Source organism: Lutra lutra, chromosome 11, assembly GCF_902655055.1.
Source record: "Lutra lutra chromosome 11, mLutLut1.2, whole genome shotgun sequence".
In the NCBI taxonomy this organism is placed as follows: Eukaryota; Metazoa; Chordata; class Mammalia; order Carnivora; family Mustelidae; genus Lutra; species Lutra lutra.
In genome coordinates, this window is record NC_062288.1 from 51,275,393 (window position 1) to 51,296,390 (window position 20,998).

The 20,998-nt window shown below is 37.8% G+C and overlaps 2 protein-coding genes across 9 annotated transcripts in view; both read left to right on the forward strand.

The window, feature by feature from the left end:
* The window catches only part of LOC125080496 (sterile alpha motif domain-containing protein 1-like), a 34,513-nt gene that overhangs the window by 12,675 nt on the left and 840 nt on the right, over positions 1-20,998 (forward strand). The gene's annotated exons all lie outside the window — the stretch shown is intronic.
* Positions 1-20,998, forward strand: part of HDAC9 (histone deacetylase 9) — a 938,635-nt gene that overhangs the window by 11,860 nt on the left and 905,777 nt on the right. The window lies entirely within an intron of this gene.

Below are 20,998 nucleotides of genomic sequence, written 5' to 3' on the forward strand. Positions count from 1 at the left end.
CGATTTTTTATTTTTTTATTTCAAGGATTTTATTTATTTGACACAGAGAGAGAGAGAGAATACAAGCAGGGGGAGGGGCAGAGGAAGAGAAGCAGGCTCCCAGCTGAGCAGGGACCTGATGTGGGCTTGATCCCAGGGCCCTGGGATCATGACCTAAGCCAAAGGCAGATGCTTTACCAGCTGAGCCACCCAGGTGCCCCTATAAATATATTTTTAATCTACTTATCTGTTTGACCCAAATTTTGACAGTTACCTCCATCAAAATATTTGGTGAGTTTAGCATTGTAGAGGAACAATAATTATTTGCTTTTATTTATAAATTTCAACAAAAGCCACTGTGAAACTGTGTGAGCTAGCTTATTTACTAAGGACACCTTTCTGGAATTACTACTTCTTTATGAAAACAAATGTAATAAACTCCTCCTAAATTGTATATTCAAAAGTATAATGCTAAGAATGGTCAAGCCAAATGAGAAAGTGTAGACCAAATGGAATGGGATTTTAGAATAATGGTTACAGTTTTAATTTCTCTGGAATAGCACATGTGAAATGTTCTTGGGGAAATTAATAATTTTGAGTAGCTATTAGAAACACATTAAATTTTATTTCATATCCTATTTTTTTTACATATCTTATAAACTCCTCACCACCTTAGTTTTGTTTAAACACAAATAGTCTTTTAAAGAGATTACATAATAAAACCAAATCTTTTGTATTTCCTCATGTAGTTGCCATTTTAAGTGCTTTTCTTTCCTTTCATTCCTTCGTTTTCTTTTATGCTTTCATACCGTTTCCATCTGGTATCATCTTTCTTCTGCCTGGAGGTCTTCCTTTAATATTTCATGCGGCAAAGGTCTGCTACTGATGAATTCTTTCAGCTTTTGTATATTGGAAAACATCTTTATTTCACCTTCATTTTATAAGATTGTTGTTGGATATAGAATTCTAAATTGACAGTTTTTTCCTTTCAGACTTTAAAGATGTTACTCCACTGTTTTCCTACTTGCATTTTTTTTTAGGAGAAATCTGCTGTTGTCCTTATTTTTATTTTATTTTTTTTCCTCTTTATATACAACATGTCCTTAAATATTTTCCCTTTTTCACTGGTTTTGAAAAATTTGATTATGGTGTGTTTGATTATGGGATTGCTTTCTTTGTGTTTCTTGTAATTTGGGATCATTGATCTTCTTGGATCTTTGGATTTATGATTTCTATCAAGTTTGAAAGGAATGTAGTTATTTTTTCCCCCCAAATTTGCTTGGTTCTCCTTGCCTCTCTACTCCCTTTCAGGAACTTCAATTACATATATATTAGGATCACTGGTGTTCTTTTTTTTTTTTTTTTTTTCCTCTGTGTGTTTCATTTTTGGATAGTTCTTAATGTGTCTTTAAGTTCCTTACTGGTAATCACATTTAGTGTGTGTGTTTTTTTTAATCACATACATTAAAGTTTAGGTATTTTAAAAATCTTCTGTGTCTCTTTTAAGCATATGGAATAGATTTATAATACCCATTTTAATGACCTTGTCTACAAATTCTAACATCTTTTTATTTCTTGACCAGTTTTGTTGGGTTGATTCTTCTCATTATGGGTTATATTTTCCTTCTTGGTAATTTCTGATGGATACCAGACATTGTCAATTTTACGTTGTACAGTGCAGGATATTTTTATATCCCTATAAATCTTCTTAAGCATTTTTTTAATAGGATGTAGTTAGTTACTTGGAAAAAGTTTGATCCTTTCAGGTCTTGTTCAGCTTTAGCCCAATCCATGTGAATTATAATGTTTTCCAGTCTTCCTGGTGGGAATAGGCACAATTCCCAGCCTTGAGTGAGTGCTTGGTACTGTTCCCTCTAGTCCTTTCTGGTGGTTCTTTATCTGGCCCTGTGTTGTTTCCCTTATAGTGCTGATAAGTATTTTGCCAAATACCTGAGGGTTATATACAGATCTTTGGAGATCTCTCCTGTTCAGCTCTCCTTCCTCTGGTACTTTGGAGATATCTAGCTGCTCTGATTGCCTTAGATTCTCAGATACGTCTCTTCAGCTCAGGATTTGTGCTGGGCTCTGCCTTGTTTTTCCTTCCCTGAGCCATTGTCTAGAAGCTGGAATAGTCATAGAGCTCATGTCATCAGTTTCCCATTTCTTAGGGTTTGCATTATGTTTCCTGTTTCTCAGGGATTATTGCCTGATATCTAGTGTATTGAAAACTATTGTTTCATATATTTTGTACAGCTCTTTCATTTTTTACAAGAAGAGTACATTTCCCATCTCTATTATTTTATCTTGATTAGAAGTATGTATCCTCCATTCATTTTTCTCTTTCATGTAAAATGTTGTTGGTCAAGATAATTTTGGAGGTGATTTAAGTATTTAATACTCACTTTAATGCAGTTTATTGTGGTATTCTTTTTTAATTTTCAGTAGATTTCAAACTTTCTATAATGAACACTTTGTGCTATATATTTTCAAAAATTAAGTTTTAATAGTCATTTATGTCCTATATTATGCTTGATGATTTTAATCATTGCCCTAACCATTCAAAATTGTTCTTAAAGCAAGCCAGCCGTAAATTAAGAAGTGAAATTGGTTGAGCATAGTAATTTACATACTTTTATGTGGATAAAAGATGCTACTATAGGGAAGTCCGGTGTCCTATGATCTTGTTTCTTAAGAAGGATTGAAGTCAGGTAGCTTTGTAGTAATATATTCTTGAATTTATAGGATGTGAATGATCATAAAACAACTATAATCACTGTCTTTTAAATTGTATTGCTTTTTATGGAGTTCCTTTTTATATTAGGAGATTCTATAGTTCAGGGGTAGGTTTTTAGAATGTTCACATATCAAGTAGTCATGAACTATGTGCTGGTGAACTATTTTATTTTTAGTTTTCTCTAGTATTTGAATAATAAAATATAACACTGTGAACTAATATGAGAATAGAGTGTCAAAATTCAGGAGCACATCTTGCTTTAGCGCAAGCATGTTGTTACTTCAAGCATTTTCTGGCAGTAAGGGCACAATTGACTGTGTTAATTTAAAAGAATCTTTGAGGTGGTATAGTTCCATATGCTGTAGGAATATGTCAATGATTTTTGTATTTTATAATTTGAGTTTTTAATGTAGTCTTTTGAAAGCTAGTTGTTAAGCATGGCAAGAAGACTAGAGTTGCTTTAGAATTCTTAGGAAAATAATTTTGTAAGAACAAATTAAAATTAACTTTCTTCAGCACTGTCATAAATACCAGCACGCTGAAGCCAAAATTGTGGCAATGTTACATTGCTCTGTTTCCAATATTTAAGCATAAAGGTTAGGCCAGATTTATATTCTCTTGTAAAATTGAACCAAAATATAAATTATTTATAGAATTTTAAGAACAGAATCTTAAAAAATTGAATACCATTCTGTGGTGGAGACTGCTAGTTATCTCCAATATCTACTTTCTCCATCTTCCTCAAATGCAGAGCTCCCGAATTTTTGCTGAGATCAGACCCCTACAGAATAAAGATGGTATTTCTCAGCTTCTCTTGCAGCAAAGAATTGTGCAATGTGGCAAAATTCTGGCCATAGGAAGTAAGCAGAAATGATCTGTATAACTTCCAGATGGGACATGAAAGCACAGGGGTGTGCTCTGTCTTCCCTTCTCACTTGCTGGCATGTGGATATGGTGGTGTACTCTCTTAGACCATGCTAAGAGGCCAGCATTCTAAGGATAGCAGAGCAACCAGATATTTTTTAAAGCTTTAAAGCCTGGAGCAATGGTGATGACTTCTTGAGGCAGAGCTGCATACCAGGTTGGAACTTGATGTGAGTGAGGAAGAAACTTCGCTCTTGTCTAATCTGCTGTTAGTTTGGGTCTCTACCACACACAGACAAAGCTATATATGCTGTTCTCACAATTTTTTTGTTTATAAGACTTGTTAATAGTTAATTTTTATAACTGTAAACTTGAGAGGAACAAAAGATCGTGCACTGTAGAGATCAAAACTTCTTCGTAGGACGTCATTAAAAAAAACTGGACTAGTATCTGTCAGCTGAAGAGTGCGACATAGTTAATGATGACTCTTCTCAGAGAAATATAAGTAAAAGTTTGAGGCATATAATTTTCATGCTGACTTTTGAAGAAAACAAGGTTTGAGAAGAGAGAGAAAACTAAATTGCTCACCAATTTTTCTTTTTCATGTTCCCGTATTTTGTATTTCATAATTGCCAAATCCTTATCCCCTTTTCAGTCCCAGGGTGAAATGGCTCCCTGTGATATTTTTCACTGTTTACTACTTACTCCCTTTTTGGGAATCAATCATCCCTGAGCCTCTGGTATGTCAAACCCTTACAGTTTTCTCTCTGCCTCTGCCCTCTACTCAGTCTCCTCTGTGGGATCTTCAGTCCACCCTTTCCCTGTGTATGTATGCTGATTCTTGGCTCACCATTCCTTTCACTTCGTGTTGGGGAGAGCACAAACTGTAACTCATAGGCATGTTTTGTTGATATCACAGAATTTAAAAGACACATTGCGTTAATTGGCTATATTTAAAAATCAGGATATTTAACATGAAATCCAGATTTTGACTTTTTTTGACCAAACTGCAGATCTGACAATACTATATCTACATTCTGCATAGCATTGAGGATGGTGGAGCTGAGTGATAGCTGCCTTTTCTTAGATTAGGCGTGCTCTTTCCTCCTTGTTATGGTCTCCACTCTCCACTCCCTATTGCTTACGTCTTGTGTTTTATTTATTTTCATTACTTGCCTGATCTTTTAGGCATTGAAGTTTATGATACTCATCTTCCTGTGTAATTTAAATTTTTTTAAAAAGATTTTATTTACTTGTCAGAGAGAGAAAGAGAGAGAGAGATCACAAGTAGGCCAAGAGGCAGGCAGAAGCAGAGGGAGAAGCAGGTTCCCTGCTGAGCAAGGAGCCCGATGTGGGACTTGATCCCAGGACGCTGGGATCATGACCTGAGCCGAAGGCAGCCGCTTAACCAACTGAGCCAACCCAGGCGTCCCTGTAATTTAAATTTTAAGTTAATTATTTTTAAAAGCAATTTCCTTGGGTGCCCAGATGCCTCAATTTGTTAAGCAGCTGCCTTCGGCTCAGGTCATATGGCTCAGGTCATACTCTCGGAGTCTGGGATTGAGCCCCCTCGGGTCAGGCTCCCTGCTTAGCAGGAGAGTCTGCTTTTCCCTCCCTCGTTCATCTATCTCACTCTATCTCACTCTTTCTGTCTCATATACATAAATAAAATCTTTAAAAAAAAGTGATTTTCCTTTCCTTCCTCTTCTTTTCAATTCCAATTCCTCCTCCCCATTGCTATCATTATTAACCTAATTAGACTATGTTGTCTCACCTGGTTTATTTGCAGTAGATACCTAACTGACTTTCATGCCTCATATTATCCAAATTAATCATTCTCTACATTGCTTCTAGAGTGACCTTTCTAAAATTAAAATTTCAGGGGTGCCTGGGTGGCTCAGTCGTTAAGCAGCTGCCTTTGGCTCAGGTCATGATCCCAGCCGTCCTGGGATCCTGGGATCGAGCCCCACATCAGGCTCCCTGCTCAATAGGAAGCCTGCTTCTCCCTTTCCCACTCCCCTTGCTTCTGTTACCCCTCTTGTTTCTCTGTCTCTCTCCCGCTTGCTCGCTCTGTCAAATAAATAAATAAAATCTTTTAAAAAAATTAAGTTAGAATTTCAGTATAACTCTATCCAACCTCAAGACTTTGAGTGGCTCACCGGACTTCTGGATGACTTCAGACTCCTTAGCATTGGTATGAATGTAAAATGGTTCAGGCACTTTGGAAAGCAGTCTGGTTGTTCCTCAAAAAGTTAAACAGTTAACCATATCACATAGCATTTCCATTCCTAGATGTATGCCCAAGGGAATTAAAAGCATATTTTTAGATGAAAGGTGTACATGAATGTTTATAGCCATTTTTAATAGCCAAATAGTGGAAACAACCCAAATGTCTACCAGCTGATGAATAAACAAAATATGGTATATGCACACAACGGAATAATCCTGGGCCATGAAAAAAGAACAAAGTACTCATGGATGAACCTTGAAAATATTAGGCTGGGTGGAAGAAGCCTGACTTATAGCATCTTTTGTAAGGTCACATATTTTATAGTTCCACTTGTAGGAAATATCAGAGATAAGAATACAGTATTGGTTGTCGGAGTTGGGGGGAGGGGAAATGGGATGTGACTACTAAAGCATAGGTTTCTTCTTGGGGGTGATGAAAATGTTCTGGAATTACATAGGGTTGATAGTTGTACAGCTGATGGTTGTACGTACATAAACTAAAAAAATCGTTGATATGCACAGGTTAAAAGGGTGAATGCTACAGTATGTGAATTATACCTCAAAAAATAAATCAGGGTCTGTAACACTTTTGCTGGTGTTTCCAGTCTCATTTCCTGGTACTTTTGTCTTCCCAAATACCCCACCTGCCCCTTTCTCCCTCGTGCAGGTGTTCTAATCTACTAACTTCTAAGAGTCCCATGCTGTCTTTCAGTGATACCCATATCCATTTACATATTTCTGCCAGAAGAATCCTACCCCCTCTTCCCTCTCTCGACCCATCTAGAGAATTTCTGATTTTCCTTCTAGCTTTAGCTCAGATCTCATCTCCCCTGGAGTTTCTTACACACCATTGCTGGTGGATTACTTACGATGGGCATTTGGTAGATCTTCCAGAGCCAACCAGGAGCACCCCAAAGTGAAAAGAGATTAATGTGATGAATTTATATTACTAATTTCACCATGCACTTAAGTGTTCATGTTTTGTAGTTTTAAATTTTAATTTCAAATAAAATATGGTAAGCTAGGTGTGGGGAACCATATTTTATAAATTTTTAAATTTATAAAATTTTTAAAAAAGATTTTATTTATTTATTTATTTGTCAGAGAGAGAGAGCACACAAGCAGGCAGAGTGGCAGGCAGAGGCAGGGAGAGAAGCAGGCTCTCTGCTGAGCAAGGAGCCAGATGTGGAACTCGATCCCAGGACCCTGGGATCATGACCTGAGCCGAAGGCAGCAGTTTAACTGACTGAGCCACCCAGGCGTCCTGGGGAACCATATTTTAAAGCAAACATCTTGTAAGAGTCTTATTCCAGTTTTGCTCCCTCCACACCTCATTCCTCCTGCCCTGTGTAGGTTAGGTGCTTTTCCTTTGTGACCCCCATGCACCCTTAGCATCTGCTGTCATCCTGAATGGTAATGGTTCATTTTTCTGTCTCACCAGCTAAACTGGGGACTCTTTGGGGAGAACTGTGTGTCTTTCATTTTCCTGTGTTTATAAGTTAATCCTCAGAATTCTCCATAGAAAGTGTTTGGCAAATTTTGAACAAATGAATGGACATACTAAGTGACATCAAATGTAGGCATATGGGAGGAATAGCTTATATTTGATTTAGTCAAAATCAGGGATCTGTGGGCTGTTTAAGAAAGGCTGTGTAATTAGATGTCTTCATTAAAACATCCTGATGTCTCTTCTCCCTGCCCCCCCAGCCTTTAAAAAGTTGTTTGAAAAAGAGTAGATTAATAGAATGTGAGAATTTTTACTTTTCTCAGCCTATACACCTGAGGAGGGTGTTAGATAGAAGGCCTAAAGTGGGTATTAAAATGGCACTTTGCTCAACAGATTTTTAAAGTGTCTTCTGTACTTTTCAAAGCAATCTTCTTTCCTTTTCATGTCAGAAAATTAGTAAGTTAAAGTTCACGTACCAACATTAACTCCCAGTTTGGATTTCTTTTTTTTTTTTTTTTAAACCGTGCAGTGGCAAATAGTGTCTGGTTAATGTTTCCTCTTTGAAAAATGTGATTATACTATATTATTTATATGTGATCCCTGACTTTTTTACACTTGGTTTTTGAAACTACAAATACTTTACCATCCTACTGTATTTCATTTCCCAGAATCAGACTCTAAGACAAAAGATTAGAGAGCAGGTTGTTTGATTTAGGAGGCAAAGAATGCTGTCAGTAAAGGGTGTGTATTAAGCCAGCTACCATTTTGGGTAACTGAAGCTTTATTCTTTTGGGCAAAGAATACAAAGATACAAGAAGGTATCCCTTAGAATTGTCTACCCAAAAAGCAAGAGAGCTTCTTGCGTATTACACCTTAGAACCAGTTACTTCTTAGTTGAAGGCTGCTTCCCACCTGCCACAGAGATCCAGAGAAAACCCTCAGGTGACAAAATAGTAGTGTTGGCAATTGAAAGTGTGTGGGCATACATTTGAGTAGTAATGACCATGGGATGTGGCGGGGTGGAGGTGGGCATCAATAGTATCTGCTATATATGCAGATGGTACACCATAGCGAGAGGAGCGCTAAAGTGTGAAAAATATCAAAATTTAAGTTAGCCTTACTCAGGCCCTTACTTAGCCCTCTCTTAAGGACCTACTATATGCTAAATACTGTTCTGAGGTATACTGATTTGCTTATTGAGTCCCTTCACTTTTTTTTTTTTTAGATTTTATTTATTTATCTGACAGACAGAGATCACAAGTAGGTACAGAGGCAGGCAGAGAGAGGAGGAAGCAGGCTCCCCACTAAGCAGAGAGCCCGATGCGGGGCTCGATCCCAGGACCCTGAGATCATGACCTGAGCGGAAGGCAGAGGCTTAAACCACTGAGCCACCCAGGCGCCCCGAGCCCCTTCACTTTTTTTTTAAAACTCAGGTTCTCTGGGGCACCTGGGTGGCTCAGTGGTTAAGTAAGTGTCTGCCTTCAGCTCAGGTCATGATCCCAGCGTCCTGGGATCGAGCCTAGCGTTGAGCTCTCTGCTCCGAGGGGAGCCTGCTTCTCCCTCTCCCGCTTCCGCTGCTTGTATTCCCTCTCTCATGGTCTCTCTCTCTGTCAAATAAATAACAAATAAAAACAAACTCAGGTTCTTCATTTATAAGATAACTTACTTTCTTCCTTTACAAGTTGAAATATAGATGGGATCATATTCTCAAAAGTACTTTGAATGTTTAAAGCAGGATTTCAAATTTGTTATTATGGTTTTTACCCAAATGTACCCCGATAAAGCAGTAAAAATGAGGTTAGACTGTTAACTTGTCTGTTATCAGCGATATGTTAACCAGGCAAACGCTTTTTTACCCCCTGAAGCTGTGCAAATCTGGCCTCTATGAGCAGTTTGTACAAGATAGTAAATTTTTAAGGTCCGTGAAAGGAATAATGTATCACGAGGATGGCTCTTTTTACTCAGTTGGCAGTGAAGGCATCCCAGGGAAAGTAGATAAATTGAACCTTAAAGTAATAGGTAGGAATTAGCTCTGTTGAAATAGGAATTTATGAAAGGACAGTGTATTCCAGGAGAGCTTTTGGTAAGTCCAAGGGGCAGTGCAGGTAAGAATCCACCCAGTGTCCAGGTTAAGCTTTTGGGCTCATGGGCTGGGTGTGACAGGGTGACATTCTGTCTCCACTTCTAACTAGCTGGGTGGTATCTGACTAGTTATATAATTTCTTAGCTTTTCTTTCCTTAACTATAAATTGGGGATCCTAGTACTATCTACACTTTAAGACTGTTATAAGGATATGTTGTAAAGATCCATAGGATACATTATGTAAGGCAGTTAGAATAAATTCCTAGTAACCTCTTCTGTAGCTCTGGGTATAAGTAGAGTTTCAGATTACAAGTCATACTGCCTAAAGATGCACCTGGTCCCATGCAACAGACTTCTCAAAGTATATGGAACATTAATCCTACAACATCTGCAAGAAAAAAAAATCATGGAGTTAAAAGAATTTGAAAAGCCATATGTACCATTGATGGATATCATGGAGAGTCATATCAAGATATTAACATCTCTGAAAAGTCTAGGAGTAACTAAATCTTCTTGACTTTGTTTAATATGGTGCATTAAATTTCTTTAATCACCAGTTTCTATTAGATACCTATTCACATTGGATATTCTTCAGGAGATGTTAATTTGAAGAGCTTCGAAGTGGATTGAGCAAGTTACCAATAATTATACATCCACATTAATATTGTCTATCAAAGAAATCATCTTAAGGATTTGTAAATGTCTTTAAGTAATATGATCTTTACTCAAAGTATTTTTTGAGATTCTCTGTAGATATGCCTCTGAGCCAATTTATTAGTCCCCCCACATCAATCATTATGTGATCTTTTACATATTTCATTCCTCATTCTCTACAGAGAATTGTATCACTGGTGCTGTGATTCCTCCTAGGCCTCAGATCTGTTCAGAATGATGTTTTTTTGGCCTCACTTGAGATAATTTAAAGAACATTCCCCGGACAATTCTAAAAGTCGACTTCCAGAAATACTTGGAGTAGTGCCACCATCATTAAACTAAGTGGATAACTTTCAAGGTGACTGGTTTTAAAAGGGACAGCCTCTACTTAGATGTGTATTTTCTCTGCAGAATAAATGACTTTATAGTCCTACAAGGAGTGCTAAGTTCCTACTATGTGCTTGTCTCTGTGGTCATTATAGTCAACTTGGGGCAAGTGTTCATAGTCTAGTTCGGGAGAAATAAATATTCCAAAGTAATCATTATAGAAGGGCATAAATATAGTCATAGAAAGATCAGAGTGTTATGAGAGTAGAGAGGGAGGGGGTCTTCCTTGGCAACGGTCAAAAAAAACTTCCCAGTAGCAAAGATGCTTACAATGAGCCTTGACCACCATGTGAACAATTGAGAAAAGGATATTCCAGGCTGAGAGAAGTCAAAGTACAGAGACCTAGGGATGTGAAACAGGGTGGGGGAACTACAGCCATGTGGGTGTAAGTGGAGTATAGGCTCCTTCTGGGGAAGTGGAAGATGATGAGCCTGGGAAACCAGAAGAGGTCTTGACCATAAAGGGCTTTGTAAGTGCTGGGGGATGGAGTTTGGAGTTTATCCTCTAGCTGGTAGATCACCACTGACAGATTACTAAACAGAGATGGCCATAGTCATCATTTTAAAGAGATTGTTTTGGTAGCAGTACGCACTTGAGTTGGAATAAGGAAACACAGGAGGCAAGGAGCTCAGGAGGCTGCTATAGTGGTCCAAGCAAGAGGGAGTCTAAGCTAAGGTAGCAAGAGTAATGGTGAGGAAGAGGGAACAGCTTTGGAAGTGTATTGAGGAGATGGGAAAGCAGATTGTCATGAAGGAGTTGATAAGAATAAGGGGAAGGGCAAGTCTGGCATACTTTTAGATGGGGCAGTGTTGGATATTGGCACCATTTGGTATGATTGGGATTCAGAAGGGACACACGTTTTGTGGGACATTTACTGAGTTCTGTTTTGTACTTGTTGAGTTTGAAATACTTGCTTCAATTTATAACTCTATTAACTGCTTTATGCTAGATAATGTGTTAGGCTCTGAGGATACAGTAAGAAAAGACTCATAATGTTTCATGTGCCTGTGAAGCTTACAGCCTACTGGGAGAGACTGACATAAACAAATAATTACCCAACTAATTACTTAATTAGTAAGTAAATAAGAAGGGGTCCTAACTCATAAGGCATTGTGCAATCCATTCTGATACTTAGCAGAACAGTCTGGTCTACTAAGTGATAGAGATTTGAGGTCATTGGTAAATTGTTGCTTAACTAAAACCATTAGTGAGGCTGGCTGGACTTGATTTGCAAAATGAGCGAGAAGGACTGAGGTTAGAATAACATGAATATTTACAGAGAATGGTGAAAGAAATAAATTCTAAGATGGAGTTAGAAAAGCATGACAGAGTAGTTGAAAGGTGTGTGGAAAGGGTTAATGTGACAGAGAGATCTAATAACATAGGTCTGCAAAATTTCCAGTAGACTAGCAACTGTAAGTCCATGTTGTCTCTAGCAAGAGCCGATACAGTAGAGTGGTAGGTGTATAAGCCATATATTCATGCAGTGGTGACCTGGAACTGGCTTAGGGATTTGTGAGAGTCAGATTGTTAAATTTTCAGCAATTGTGCAAGCTGGTTGTTAAACATAGCCATAGCTGTTATCTGAATTATGTCTACTTATCATTAAATAAATCATATTAAAAATAAATATAATGTTCAAAATCCACCCTACCTGATTGTTTTACTACATTTTCTTAATTGTCTGTACTCTTAAGATTATTTATATCTATTTTATCTGGATAATGGATGCACCATATAATGTTTTGCTCCAGCATATCTCTTCTGGAGTCTGTGTTCATTGACTTCACTTTGGTATCTTGAAATTTGCCACAGTGAAGGTATTTATACCATAGAAATTGGCAAAGCTGCAAATATGAGAATTTGTTATCTGTAGTCTAGATTTAAAGGGATATACATATTGTTGATAATACAGCCTACACTCAAAAGTATGTTAGGGGTGCCTGGGTGGCTCAGTGGGTTAAGCCTCTGCCTTTGGCTCGGATCATGATCTCAGGGTCCTGGGATTGAGCCCTGCATCAGGCTCTCTGCTTGGTGGGGAGCTTGCTTCCCTCTCTCTCTCTGCCTGCCTCTCTGCCTACTTGTTATCTCTGTCAAATAAATAAGTAAACTATTAAAAAAAAAGTATGTTGGATATGTAGCAATTGCATTATAAATGGCACAAAAAGTTGAAGAAATATTCTTCCAAATATTCTCCAAATACGTACAATATTATCCAGTTCAGTAGAAAAGTTGCTCCCATTTTTGATGAGCAAGAGCAGTTCTGACATACATATTCATTGTTTAACTTTCATCTCGTTTATGAATGTAAAAGAAAATAAAAACCAACACTCATGTCAGAACATATCAGATTTGATAAGTATCAATGAAAGCATTTTATAAGAAACCAGTTGGAAAAAAAGAGAAACCATTTGGTTCTATGTATTTGAAGGTAAAGACTATTGTTTATTTTTATTATGTATAATTGCATGCTATATCTTTTATACTAGTAAGATTTATAATAAACACACATATATATACACATACAAACACATATACATATTTATTTTTAGGAGAACCAATCGCTAAATATTTATCAACACACAATAGTTGTATATACAGGATATTTGGAAACAAGTGGGATCTGCTCTTTTGAAAAGCATGGCAGAGAAGGGATGTTCTTTAGGTACTAGGTTATAGGTAGCCAGAAGACATTTGCAGGTTTGGGCTTTTTTTGTTTTTTGTTTGTGTTTTTATTTGAATGGATTTATAGTCTTAATGAAAGGAGCCAGTAGAGAGGGAAGATTGGTGGTAGAAGAAGGTAGAAGTAACTGTTGAAAGAAGGTGACAAAAAATGGTAGGAAATGAAATACAGAGCATTGTGGGAAAATAAACCTTGAACACAGGAAGGATGTCTATTCTTGTAAGGATGAGGAATAATAACATAAGATGAGAAATTCAACTACAGGTATATTAAAATCATTTACATCAGTGAATTGTAATTTAAGAAGTAGGAAGGATGAGCTCAAGGAAAGTCAGAAAGGAATCAGTTAATTTATGAATAAATTGTAGAATGAGAGGTGAGTACTGTGATTGACCAGGGACGATTTTCATGTTGACTTAATCTCTGAAATATTGTGTTGTATTTTAGCCTGTTTTTTTAGGTGGATATATTTAAATAGAAAAGAGTCAATTTAAAGGGATCGCATGCATTTAAATGGCAAGTATTATTTGCTTTACTTAGCTGTGCAATGTGATGCTACATTTCCATGGACACGGGTTGAGTTTCTACAAGATGATCAGAAATGGGGTATAATTTGAGGTTGACTAAGCTGCATTCATTGCATGCATGGATAGTTTGAACACAAGGTAAAATGTTATCCAGACTGCTGAAGAAAACAAGTCTTATTTTGGAACATGACTTTCTTCAGCATTATAATTTATGACTTTTTCACTTGGATTCTTGCTTTTAACACACTCATATTTATATATATGCTTCAATCAAAGAGAGGCATAACATTTTGCTTATCCTGTCTCAGTTCCATTAGTTTTTCATTATTAATATTGATAGCACCATTTTTCTTTGAATTGAAATATGGTAAAATAAAGAACTGTTTTATGCTTGCATAGTAGTTTAACCTTTCAGGTTTCTTTAGACCTATTTTTCAAATATAAATTAAATAATTAGTCTAAATATTCAGAGATACTGGTACTGATGATGCTAAATATGGATATTGGTATTGAAAATACATGCAGCTAGCCGCCTAGTTGCCATTACAGCTTCCATCTTTGAGTCTGACACTGTGTTACCTCCTTTGCAATCTAATAGCGCCTCACCCATCTGGCTGAGAATCTCGAGGTCTTAGCCTTAGTATTTGGAAGAATAATGCTTCGCTCTGTGTTTCTTTTTCTTTTTCTTTTTTTTAAGATTTTATTTATTTATTTGACAGAGATCACAAGTAGGCAGAGAGAGGAAGAAGCAGGCTCCCTGCTGAGCAGAGAGCCCGATGCGGGGCTCAATCCCAGGACCCTGGATCATGACCTGAGCGGAAAGCAGAGGCTTTAATCCACTGAGCCACCCAGGCGCCCCTTTGCTCTGTATTTCTGTTGTTAGACACTGTCGTGGCCCTGCTCAGACAGCTGGTCCTTGTGTTTGTTGATTGATTGTGGGTGCATGCCACCACCGCTGGTCTAAATCTCATGTTCCTGCTCCAGGTAGAGAAAGGGGGTGGGGCAGGATAGGGACAGTGCCAGGCATTAGGTGTCTTGTTTAGCCACAAAAGCAAAAGCTTTAGAGAATCTTAGTACTTCTTAGCAGTGTTCTGCTTATACCTCATTGGCCGCTCCTAGCTACAGAAGAGTTTGAAAAGTGATTATGTAGCTTCCCAACATCTGTAGCCAGAGACAGCAAAGAATGAGAGAATGGCTCACAAGAGAAAATGGCTTTGGTTAGCCAATTAATGTGTTTGCTGAGGGGAGGATCTCAAGCCCTGTGTAACTCCAGCCTTTGCACTTCTGTTTCTTAACGATTTAAGCTTGTCTTATCTGGAAGGCAGCCTTTTTAGTCTTTTTACCTACAAACCTAGGAGAAATTTTTTTTGCCCCCATCTAGACTTTACTTTTAATAGGTAAGTAAAGCCTTCAGGCAGCCCTTTGTGGAGGAGAGGGTCCATTCTTCAATGTCAGTCTGGACAGAGCAGTCCAGGAGCTGAGACACAATCCTGGACTTGAAAGGGCACCAGTGTTAACAGGCTGTCTGTTCCAAGCGTGGCTGCTGGGAAGGCTCCCGTGAAAAAGACCAGCACGGAGAAAAGTAATCTGAGAATCTGCCTGATAATACTTTTCATATCAGAATGCTTTAAACAAGTATAACTACACACATTACTTGGCTGTTTTCTGGTTTTTGTGAGACCGTACATCAAGCCTTCTTTGAAATATGTTAGTTTCTTTCTTTGCAGCTAAAAAATGTTAGAAAAGAGTGAAATTTAAGTAAACTGTTCTTGGACGACAGGGGAGCCCTGAAAATGGATCTAAAGGGAATTTATTTCTAAAATCCCTGCCTAGATCAATCTTGCACTATTCATACCTGCAAAAATATTTCTGGCCCTCTAGGCACAGAATCATTCTTTGTTTTGGATTTATGAGAATAATTATTGAGTGACAAAAAATTTGCAGTGCATGTAAATGAAAAGCCAATTATTAAATTATTTGCATAATTAAATTCCACCATGAAGATATAATGAGGTATATATTTTTTTCTGAGATCTAATTGTATTCCAGTATTGGGCTAAGCAATTCACATATATTGTTATTTTATATTCTTGAAGTAGTTACTATTATTTTCCCCTTTTGAAGAATCTGACGCTCACAGAGGTTAAGTTACTTGCCTAAGATTTCCTTGCCAGTAATTCATAGCAGCTGTGATTTAAAACCAGGCACTTTGCCATACCTGCCAGGTGTGGATCTGTGCTCTTAATAATAATAACATTAGGCACTATGCCAAAGATTTTATAGTCATTTCATCTATTATTCATTAAAATCCTAGACGTTGGTACTATTATCATCATCCCTCTTTTACAGCTGAGAACACTGAGGATTAGATTGAGTAGCTGTTTGAGTTTCTTGCAGTTTCCAAGTCATGGCTTCCAACTCAGGCAGTCTGACCTGACTCCGCACGGACCCTAAGCCACTTCTCTGTATTGTGTGCTTGTCGTTAGTCCCATGTTTGACTTGTGTCTATAGGGTTTTTTAATATATAAAATATAATGTTTATTTCTAAAGTGAAAATTTCATCCAGATGATACATCTAAAGCTTGCTCGTGGTTCTCCGTGATTTCATGCTGAGACACTCTTCTCCACAAGATCAAATTTGGTAGCTATTTTTCGGGTGGACGCTAATGAAAATTTAACATGGATTGCTTTGTGTCTGGCACATATGGTTAGTTCATTTTCTTAAGGCAAAGTGAGCGAATTTTTCTTTATCCAAATTAACCAAATTTATATTAGAAAAATTTCAGGCTGAGAACATCTGACAAAAATTCAGCAATGATGAGAGATTATGCTTGACTGGAAAAGTTATCTCTTATGTTGCTTGCTGATGTTTTATGATAAGGGAAAAGTGATCATTTTTATCCTTTAAATACCACTTTGCTTAAAGGATATTGATAGTAATATAAACTCCCTTTTACTTTGAATTGTGATTGGAAAGAAAGTGTGATTGTTACTCAGTCTCAAAAAATAAGTTACTTCCTTACAGAAAACATTTAGATGAAATTATAGCTCACTCTAGACCAGTGATGCTTTGGTTTTAGTTCAAGTGTATATATAATAAAATATAATAAAAATGTGTTACATGGGAAGAAAACAACTCTGTATAATTCAAGGCACATTTCTTCACCTAACTTCCTTTCACCCAAATTCAGTGCTATGTTTTATAGTGATTGACTCACAGGGGAAAGATCTATGATTTCTATCTTGCTGCATGACCTTGGGAAAAGCTGGCTTAAATGTATGAAAGGGTATTTCAGACACTGACTCAGACTAAATAAATGTGCTAAATTTGATAAAGTGAGTGGGAAATTTTTCTCACCACATGGAACCACTAATGAGCTTGAGAAGTAAACATGGTTAAGTAGACATAGTTGCCTTTTTATTATAATAATTCTAAGTTGGCTCATTAGCATGAATATCATTTCAGTGAATTTCACATTTGTAGCTTAAGTCCTCACCAAAACAACAACAACAACAACAACAACAACAAAAAACCCCACACAAACCAAACGAAAACAAAATGTCTCCAGATGAGACAGGTGTTGTGGGTTGACTTGTGTTACCCAAAAACAATATATTCAAGTCCTAACCCCCGGAACCTGTGATTGTGACATTATTTGGAAAAGGGTTTTTGTAGTTGGAATCAAGATAAGATGAGGTCATATTGGAGTAGGGCGAGCCATTAATCCAGTCTGACAGCTGTCCTTATAATAAGAGGAGAACAGAGAGTCAGAGACACAGGAAGAAGGCAATATGACAGTAGAGGCCGAGATGGGAGTGATACAGCCACAAGGCAAGGGATGCTGAGGATAGCCAGGCACCAGCAGAAGCTAAGAAGAGGCCAGGAAGGATTCTACCGAGTTTCAGAGGGAGTATGGCCTTGCTGATGCCTCGATTTCAGACTTCTAGCCTCTGGAACTGTGAGAGATAAATATCTGTTGCTTTATGTGACCTGGTAGTGAGAGCAGCTCTAGGAAACTACCACTAGAGGAGAGAACGAAAGACTGAGGGCAAGCCCATGATAGTGCTCTGTGGACTTGCTCTTTCCCCTATTCCACATTTTCCTCCACCTCAGAACATGAGAAAACTGGGTTCTTTTCTTCCACTGCATTCCTTTGCAACATCACTTAATCTGTTTGGGTTGTGCTGGCTATGTGGGTGCAGTCAAGATTTTGCTCTGTTCTGAGTAACAATCATGTCCAACATTTATGGGACACCCCTAGGCCAGGCCCGCTGCTGAATGTGTATTATGTCATTTACTCATCACAAGAAACCTATGAGGAGCATACTTTTATTATCCCTACTTTACAAATGACCCAAATAATGACATTTCTCTGTGACTTCTCACTTTTTTCTTGATTTGTGCCTTCAGACACTTATACGTGGGAATCAGGGCTGCAGTAGTGTTGGTATTTATGTTTCCTACATGGGAAAAGTAACCACCGATACCTAAGGGAGTGAAAGCCATTGCAAAGTGTTGTTATGTCAACATGGTGCTCTCACTTTGGCCATGTCACCATTTCCTCTTGTGCAGAACAGAGGATCCCTATTTTCTTCTTTGTTATACTTTAACCCCCTTTTTATTGTGAAAATGATTTTAATATAGTTTCCTTATTTTCTAGCTGGAAAATGTTATTGGATCTGTTTCAACATAGGCTGTGATGGGGCAGTTAATAATATAGTTGCCATTATTGATGTTCACTGTGGGCGAGGTGCTGTATTAGGGACAGCAACCTATGAGACCGATGATTTTAGGGCACAGCTTAAGGATGAAGGCTCACAATAGTAACCAGGTCAAAAATACTAGTCCCAAGTCCTTGTTTATTTTGCTGCCAGACTCTGTTTTGCATATTCTTGTTAGAGAGGGCCCTTAACACAGTGATATAGATTAATTCATCAGATTAACAATTGATATGGAAGCTATGTATCTGGGTTCTAAGAGGATAGTGACCAACATGGGTAATTATGGGAATCTGGAAGCATCTGAAAAATGCTGTACTGAATAGAGTAGTTCAGGCTTGGGATTGGGGCACGCCATGAGGACCACAGGTGCGTCAGCATGGGGATACCAAAGATGAACTTGTTTTCTTTCAGAATATTTTATCTAAAGCTACTCTAGAATTAGACTAATTTATCCTTAATTACCATAATTAGGGCCAGCAAAAACTAATGTTTCTTGTTTTAATTTTTCATTGCTTATATTCTCCTATTCAGGAACACAGTAACAAACTCTACAATCTATCCCTAACAAGGACCTTTTAGTAAATGCTAGGTTACAACCCTGTAATAGAAAAGAAGTTCTGTTTGAAATCAGAGTGCATAATAAGTCCATTTCATGCCATTTCCTTGGAAGGCATGGACACCGTGTTGCATGCTTCTAATACTAAAAATTCTTAGAAAATACAGCAAGCAGTAGTGTTTGAGTAGGTCTTAGAGGCAAAACTGATCTGACCAAGCAATGTACATTGGTTAAGTGAAATATGAAAGACTGTCTGTTCTGTGCCAGCTGAGGATGTTTGCCATAGAAAATGTTTGTTATGGCCCACTAGAGAGATTGAAGCTACTGGTTTCTTGCTACCCAAACTTGTCTTGGTTAAATTTGTCTTGTGTCTTCTAGATCCTAGAGAATTGTCTGTCTCCTGAAGAACTGGGCACAATACAGTGAAGGAGACAGGAAGAGAGTTTGAGGAGCCAAGCTAGTTTACCAAAAGGAATTAGTGGGAAAATGCACTTGGACAGTGAATAGACCCTGGAAAGTGTGACTCGAATTTGGATTTTCCCTAAATGCCTGTCATGGTGAAATGAAATCTCTGTTGAACTAGGAGTAAACGTGTCAGTATTTTGGTCACAGCTCTGCTACAGATTAACATTAGGACTGCGAAGTCATGCTTTATGGCACTCTTTTTTTTTTTTTTTAATGTCAGACTGTAGGTTTTTTTAGATTCCCTTTAACTTCCTCCAAATTCCTTTCCTTCCTACAAAAGATGACCATAGGTGTCATACTGAGAGTACATTTCATTCAGGTGCTGATTCAACTCCTGGATGTTTACTGTGGTCTTGTCATGCTTCCCATCTTTGCCACCAGAGAAAATGTTCACTGGTAATATTTAGGAAGTTTGAAATGTGGATGATACTTCCATTTTTATCTGGAAACCAGTATCTAATGGGTAACAGTGATGACAACTCTTACAAATGAGATATAAACATTTATCATCAGCCAGATAACTCCACGGTATTCCACAGGGGAAGGTTTTGCCCCTCAGGTATGCTTGGCCATGTCAGCAGAAGGGAGGAGAGCTGCTGGCATCTAGTGGGTAGAAGCCAGGGATGTTGCTAAATACTGTGCAGTCCCCGGGACAGCCCCCATCCAGAGTTCTCCGGCTTATGATGCTGGGAGTGCCGAGGCTGAGAAACTGTGCTTTATAGGCAATGGCTTATTGAATTTGTGTACATGGTGATTAGAGCAGATGCTAAGACCCTCTTACTCCTGAGGTTCAAAAAGGTTAAGTCAGTTTTTCGGTGTTAAATGGTGCATTAGAGGCAGAGCCAGCATCCCTATCTCAGCCTCTAAGGCCCGCTCCTTTTAAACTAAGAAATGGTACCTAAGCCCAAACCTTTTTCTTCCCCTACATGGGGGAAGCTTCCTTCTCCTCAGTTTTAAATCTTCTGTATGAGATTTTCTGTCCTTCACCCAGGAGTTCGTAGTAATGTATTTGGGTTGGGGGTAGGCAGTGAAGAGAGGAAAGATAGGGGGTTTGGAGATTTTCAAAAAGTTGAGGTATTATACTTAAATGTAATATTTTTGGCAAAAATCTGTAGTCATAAGCAGTGTGGGTGAAATACAAATGTATATTTAGAGTTTAGTGTTGCTCATACATATGCATTGTTTTTAGATTAAGAATGAGAGCTTTTAGTTTTTCTTCTCTTTGTATCTTTGAAAAGCAATTTGATTTGCTCTTCTCTTGGGCGTGATGGTGATTTGTAGAGCTCTCTGCTTGTTGAGGAATCAAAAACTCCTTGTGGGTACTTGAGGATGAGAGTTTACTTCCAGGCTGGCGGTAAGGTAGATTTTGGACATTTTGGACTTAAAACGTCTTAGAAGATACAGAGATGTGAGAAAGACAAAATTGCACTTTGGGGAGGGAGGTGTAGGGAGCTTCGTGAGGAAACTGTGTTTTATTTACTTCTTTAGTCACTGATAAATCTCAATTTTGGGATAAAGCCTGACAGATAAATAAGGCTATTGGAGTATGAGAGGTGGGAAAAGTTAACTTGAATTATTTTATTTGAAAACTTATATTTTGTGAGTGGGAAGTATGACTTAGGAAAATTGTCAAGACTCAATTTCACTGTAATACATGTTTTTTTGTT